Raw genomic sequence first — 7,171 nt, 5'->3', positions numbered from 1 at the left:
AGAGCCAGATCCTATCTCAAAAAAAAAAAAAAAAAGAATGATTTTTATCCTCTGTGATGTCAAACTCTGTGGCTGCCTTAAATAAATTAGTTAATCCATCACATTATAATGTGCTTTTAATAATATGTCATCAACCCTCCGCATCTAAGCATTCAACCAACCATGGGTCAAAAATATTTTTAAAAATTGTGTCTGTATAGAACATACGCAGACTTTTTTCCTTGTCATTATTCCCTAAACAGTACAGTATAACCACTACATGTATAGCATTTACATTTTATTAGGTATTATATGTAACCTAGTGATGATTTAAAGTATACAGGAAGCTGGGCAAGGTGACATGCACCTGTAGTTTCACTCACTTTGGTAGCTCCGGTGAGAAGATTGCTTGAGCCCAGGAGTTTGAGGTGGTAGTGCCGTGATTATGCCTAAATAGCCACTGCATTGCAGCCTAGCAACATAGTGAGACACCATCTCTTAAAAAAAAGTATACATGGGAATGTGCACGTGTTTTGTGCAAATACTGTACCATTTTATGTTAGGGACATGAGCACCGAAGGATTTTGGTATCCATGAGAAGTTTGGCTTGGGAGTATCCTGGAACCAGTCTCCCATGGATACCAGGGGATGATTGTATTCACTGATGTTCTAGCTTTTTTGTCATCCCCCCCACCCCCCCACCTTTATCATTGTATTTCCTTCTTAGGTTCCTGGTTGACGTTCTAGAAATGCCACTGTCTCTGCCACTAACTTCATACATTACCTTAAAATTTTTCTATTTAAATTAGTTTGTGTTTTCAAATAAAGTGCTTTGCCTTGATACCAATCTGTGCCTTTAAAGTGCCACTAACATAATGACAGATGCCTTTTAGAAATCTTGCAAACTATTGTATGGCCATTGGCATCACTCTGTTAGTGTTAAAGAAGCTGCATTTTCTTTGCACTAGCCCTACCCAGTTTTGTTTTTCTTCTTTTAATGCTCAGCAGAAAACTGAAGATGGTCACAACTTTCCGACCTTGTGCACATTGCTCCTCTGGTCTATTACCATAGGATACCGTAGCAGTGTCTTACAGACATCTTTGATGGCCAATCAGCAGCAGTTAAATTACCGTAAATTTTTTAAATGGAACTCTGACAGCCAATAAGAAATCCCGTGGGTGGGAACAGTAACAGCCCTTTGGCTTGTTTTTAAGAACAATTCTAAATTTTCAGTATTCTGTTTTAGAAACACATGATTCCCTAGTGCAACTGCTATGCGCATTTGCCAGGCATTTCCACGCCTTAGAGTTCCCCATAGTTTGTAGTCTGAATCTGACCCCTGTTCTGCTTCTCAAGGTAACTTTAAAACAGGAAGTGTACAAAAGAGGTAACTGATGACGTGAACAGCCAATCGTGGCTTTGTGTTCTTAGCCAATAAAGCAGTTCAGCCAATGGGATCACTGTGGAGGCAAGGTTTGGTGTCAAATAGCATGCTAGATTGAATGCCTTTGACTGTTAAAGTGGAAGGAGGCTGCAGGGCTTCATTGGAGCCTCGGAGTTTTTCACTGAGGCAGGGGTCAGCTGAAAGACAAAGAAAAATGGCGAATAGTTTGTTGGGGGGTGGGAGGACAGCTGTTCGGGCTTTCACTGGAGTGGACATTCCAGACTCAGGTTTCTGCATCTCCTGCTGCCTTTTGTTTCCTCCGTCCTTTAGGGGGGAGGGATAGGAGTGACTTAAATTCTCCCAGTCCGAGGAGGTATAAATAACTACATGTAAAATTAATGCAGTTCCCGGTAAGTTTAATTCTTTGTTTTGTGTTGAAATAATAGAAACTGTTTAGCTTCAGAGAGTGTAGACAAGTTGCACTGTTCAGAAAATGGCCACTTTACATTCCATGAATACCTTTTGGTGCACCTAGAATACCTTGCTGTGTTTAGATTTTGCATGTCCTTTAACTAGGATTTCTTTCCTAGTTGGCTATCGACAAGATCAGGTACATGGAGAAAGGCTAATCATTTTTCAGGGGCACACAGAAGCAAAACACTTTTCTCTTTGCATTGGGTAAACTTAATTTTCCAAATAATTTTCCTTTGTTCAAGTGCACTGAAGCTTTCCTATGGAATAAGCTGAGTTGTTGTGAGAGTTTTTCTGTTTCCACGCACTTTGTTGACATCTGTGTTTTCAGATATGGAAGCGACACTGTTGCTGTTAGAAATTTGTGTGAAAATATGATTTGCACTGCTGCAGGTTCTAATGGTGAAGGCCCACATGCCAGTGTGAAATTTTCCCATTACTTTCTTGATTTACCTGTCTACCTCTAGATTCTAATAAGTACTAATTAATGTAGTAACAGTCTTTGTTTTTAATGCACATTTTAGCTTAGAATGCTGGTTAGAAACATCTTCACTTATATTGACAGTGACGAGCAAATCTTTTTCCATAGATTTCACACATTTTGTCAGGTGTTGATTTAGTTCTTTGAAATGATATGAGCAAAGTGCTTTTTCATTTTTCCATATTAAATCTTTAAAATCCTGCAGTTTGTGCATAGGAAAGTTAAGAGTATAGGCACCCTATCTTTTGCCCTTGATATATATATATTTTTCTCTATACAAAGCTAACGTAGGTTGCTAATCAGTAACCGGCCAGTTATTATGAACAGTGAAATCTTCAATCCCACGTACTAAGATCTATAATACACCTGATTTTAAAATTCAGTTCTTTGTTTTCTTTTTATTTGCAAATACGGAATGAAGGTCATTGGAACATTTCTGCAGCAGACTCAGTGTGGAGCCGTGAGCCAGCAGCACTTAGTCTCTGGGTAGGGAAAAGGAGCAGGCCCTATTAGAGGAGAAGTTTCAAGGGTGTTGATTTGCCTTCCCTAGCTTCCCCTGTAATAAAGGATTTACCTGAGAGGACTGATAGGATTTAGATTTGGGGCTCTTGGAGTTGGAATGATATAGCAAGTCAAAGTTCTAGATGCAGGCCTCTGTCGTTGCTTGCAAAAGTGACCTTGAAAAACTGCCGGCGAGTTGAAAGATTGAAGGACAAAGTTTGTTTATACAGATTTGGACTGAAAAGCTCTAGTTAAGATGAAAAGAGACTGTACTTCTGATATTCAAGTCGAGTGGTTAGTAGGACTATGTTATAGATTCAAATTAGGAGTTTTCAGGGAGTAAGACAATAGGGCTGCATTCATTCTCTCTCCTACTCTTTTTACTTCCCTCCCCCCAGCAAAAAATTCTAAATTCTTTTGGTATGATAGCTGAGTGAACTGCCTAACAGATTCAGAATTCCTTGCATGCTACCTTGTCTTCTTTGTAATCTAGAGGGTTCTTAGTGAAGGAATAGTATTTTAGGAGTTCAGAGTAGTTGTATTTGTGAAAGTTTTGGGGAATTGAAATGCTTATAATAAGAAAATGTTCCTTCTGGGAATGTAAGTCCTAAGATAAAGAAGTATGTGTTAAGGATTACATTTTAAGAGGTACTTAGTTTGATTTAAATTTATTTTTTTTAAGTCATTGATTATTTATATGTTATCGGTTGTTCCAGGTTTTATATATGATTTTAAAAACACCTATAGGTACTGTCTTGACCCTGTTGGCCCTACGAGAAGGCCTGTAGCAGGGGAGACAGAAGTGAAGGTGTGGTACAGTATGAGGTAAACCATAAACTTGAGAACTTGGTGGATTTGGCTTCTTGGAAAGACGCCCAGTCACTGCCTCTCGCCGAGGTTCTTCACCATTTTTGGATCATAGACTCTTTGAGAATCTGACCCACTACCTGGAAAAATGCACATGGGCATGCCTGTGCAAACCTTTGATGACTAAGTTATTTTCTAGTGTATGTCAAATGGTGTTGAACACTTTAGCCAGATAGATGTTTACTAGACAAATGAAGAAAACTTTGCTTCCAGAAAGAGCAAAGACCTTCTAGAGAACTAACTGTAATTTGGACCATGGGTGGCTGTGTGTGTAAGTGGGGGAAGCTTAGATAGGGTCTAGAGATGTGAACAGTTATTTACTCTGATCACAATGTTTGAGGCAGTATGGTACAGACCATTTAAAGGCAAGAGATCTGTGTTCAAGCCCCAGTCACCTTTATCACCAGCTTTGTAGTTTGGGCAAGTCAGCCATTTAGTGTTAGCTTCCTCACATGTAAAAGTGGGACCTAAAAATAGTGTCTTATTTAGTGGTGAGTCTTGAATGAGATCATGTGTGTCTCAGTACTTTGCAAATTGTAAAGAGCTACATAATATTAGTTGTTACTAATCCAGACTATTTGGGGGATGAAACCTTTATGAAGATAGGTGTGGCATCAAAGAAAAAAATGCCAGTATTTTAACACTTTTGAAAAGGAATTAGTTTAAACCTGACACATTTCTTTTTAAACTGCCTTCACCTGTATATTCCTGTTTATGCTGACATGACCCTATTTATTTAATGCATACGTTGACACCATCCTTTACTCATCAAGATTCCTGTGAAAGAATTTTAACCCTTTTGTCAAAATTTAAGAACCTCTCAGAGTAAGATGAAACAGGTATGCTGATTTTTAAAAAAACTCTTGTTAGATTTAGGAACCTCTCAGAATAAAATCTGGAAGCCTGTTCAGTTTGCATTATGAGATTTGCATTATAATGCAGGTAAGTTGTAATGGTTGCATATGTTTACCAAGCAGGGGTTACATTTTTAGTTTGTATACCAAATATTTATAAAGTAAACTGGAACCATTTTTTTTTGTTTGCTTTGTGATTATCATGTCAGTTTTCAAGCATGGGAGGTAGTTATAGCCTGCAGTATGTATAGTAAGCAAATAAATGTTGGGATGAATGCCTTTTTTTTTTTTTTTCCCCCAGACAGGGTCTTGCTCTGTTGCCCAGGCTAGTGTGCCAGGCTGGAGAGCAGTGGCATGATCATGACTCACTGCAGCCTCCACCTCCTGGGCTCAAGCAATCCTCCTACCTCAGCCTCCTGAGTAGCTGGTACTACAGGCATGTGCCACTGTGCCCAACTAATTTTTTTTTTTTTTTTAAATAGAGATGGGGTCTTGATTTGCTGCCCAGGCTGATCTCACACTCCTGGGCTCAAGTGATCCTGTTGCCTTGGCCTCCCAAAGTGCTGGGATTACAGGTGTGAGCCACTGTGTCCAATTGTGGGATGAACACTTTTAAAAAAAGAAATAATTGATCGCTTATCAAAAATCTAACAAAAATTTCACGCAGTTACTACCTACTATGAGATACCTTTCTAACATAATTGGTGGAAACTCATGGGGATTTCTTTTTAATCTAGTCTATATGCCCAGTGTCATCTATTTTTAGGACTTCCTTTTTTCCCCCCCTGGGGTGGGGTTGATATTTTGTGATGTTTGATTTCCTGTCCTATTAAGTCACTTCCTCTCAGGCCTATGGTCAGTCAGCATTGGTGTCTGCTTCCTATCTGCGCTTTGAAAGAATCATATTCAGACAGAATGAAGTTTGGCAAAATTGATATTGACTTTACCAAATGAAATTCTAGTTCCAGGGATGTGCAGGTTTAAAAACAGCAACTGTGGTCACTTTGGGCTTTTGTTTTTAAAACAAGATGAGGTCTCCTTCTTAAAGAAGCTAAATACTTTTGTGGGGGCTTCAGTAACCCAAAAAATGTATAAAAGCTGAACATGGCTATCTTCATGAATGGAATGATTTTTGCCTGTTCTTATTACTGATAATATATGCATACAGAGTTTGAATATGTCTAAATTAGGCTGATAGGAATCACTTAGAGATCTAGTCTAGTTCCCTTCTAGTAAAGTGGGGAAATTGAGGCCCAGTAAGTTCAGGTGCCCTAATCCAAGTCTTTCAGCTTTTTAGGAACAGGCCTGTACAAGTTTGGAGATTTGACTCCCACTCAATTTGTTGCACGTTTCTTTTATTCCTCTAGGTTGTTTTCACTTTTTATTTTTCATGTTTCTTTTCCTTTTGGCACTTCTGTATAGGCTTGCTGTTTGGCTATAGAAGGAACAGAGAGAAAATGGGCCATGGAAGAGGTTCAGAAGTCTTTACCTGAAGTGTGTTGGTTAGAAAGTCTGCTGCAGCAGATTTAGTGTCCCTTTGGGATCTGAAGATACCTTGCCTCAGCCAGTTGCTTATTCAGAAAGCTGAGAACCAGCTAGGAAGCTAATGGTGCTCACCTGTGAGGTATTCCAGAGAGCCGGGTTACTGTTATGCATTATGAAGAAGTTAGGGTATACAAACACATGACCTGCATGCCAGTTAGTGTTTATTGTTTTTGGTTTTTGTTACTACATTTCAAGAACAAGCTGATTCCCAAAAAAGTTTGTACCTGGCTCTTAAAGTGAGTCTACAAGCTAACCTGTATTTAATAAACACAGATTCCAGGGTCATTTTAAGCATTTGAGAAGACTGAAATAGGAATCATTGTTTATAGACACCCAAAATAATATCTTAACTATGCTGACTTCACTCTTTCCCATCAGCAAAGTGGTATTATGTGTGTATGTGCTTGTGTATGCTTGAGTGGTTTTTGTTCTTATCTTTATATTCTTTGATAGACCATGATATACTTTAACATTTTTAATTTTTCTGAAGGTGATGACCTTCATATATTTAGACAAAAGTTATAGTTCATTGAAAGGGTGAGGGCTTGAATGATGTAAGTTATGTAATATTGAAGTCCTAAAATATACTGACTGAAAATTATGATAGACATAGCTGGATAGACTATACTTCATGTCTGCATTTCCCAGAAGTTTAGTTTTCTTTCTTTTTTTTGGAGACTAAGGTCTTGCTCTGTCACCCAGGCTAGAGTGTAGAGTGTAATGGTGTAATCATAGATCACTGCAACCTCAAACTCCTGGGCTCAAGCAGTCCTCCCACTTCAGCCTCCAAGTAGCTGGGACTACAGATGCATGCTACTAGGCCTGGCTAACTAAAAAAAAAAATTTGAGGGCCAGGCGCAATGGTTCACGCCTGTAATCCCAGCACTTTGGGAGGCCAAGGCAGGCAGATCATGAGGTCAGGAGATCAAGACCATACTGGCTAACACGGTGAAATCCTGTCTCTACTAAAAATACAAAAAATTAGCTGGGCGTGGTGGCGAGCTCCTGTAGTCCCAGCTACTCGGGAGGCTGAGGCAGGAGAATGGCGTGAACCCAGGAGGTGGAGCTTGCAGTGAGCTGAGATGGTG

The 7,171-nt window shown here is 39.2% G+C and overlaps 1 protein-coding gene across 5 annotated transcripts in view; it reads left to right on the top strand.

Moving 5' to 3' along the window:
- The window catches only part of NFYC (nuclear transcription factor Y, gamma), an 82,140-nt gene that overhangs the window by 16,999 nt on the left and 57,970 nt on the right, over positions 1-7,171 (top strand). Inside the window, exon 1 of one of the 5 annotated variants that reach the window (XM_011955195.1) lies at positions 1,481-1,774. The exons of the other annotated variants lie outside the window; for them this stretch is intronic. The gene's annotated coding sequence lies outside the window, so the exon portion shown is untranslated. Of the gene's footprint in view, positions 1-1,480; positions 1,775-7,171 lie in introns of those variants that run through there. 5 annotated transcript variants of the gene reach the window in all.

This window comes from Colobus angolensis, unplaced genomic scaffold, assembly GCF_000951035.1.
Source record: "Colobus angolensis palliatus isolate OR3802 unplaced genomic scaffold, Cang.pa_1.0 Scaffold399, whole genome shotgun sequence".
Lineage (NCBI taxonomy): Eukaryota > Metazoa > Chordata > Mammalia > Primates > Cercopithecidae > Colobus > Colobus angolensis.
The sequence above is the reverse complement of the archived record's forward strand: the minus strand, read 5'-3'. Positions and strand labels throughout refer to the sequence as shown.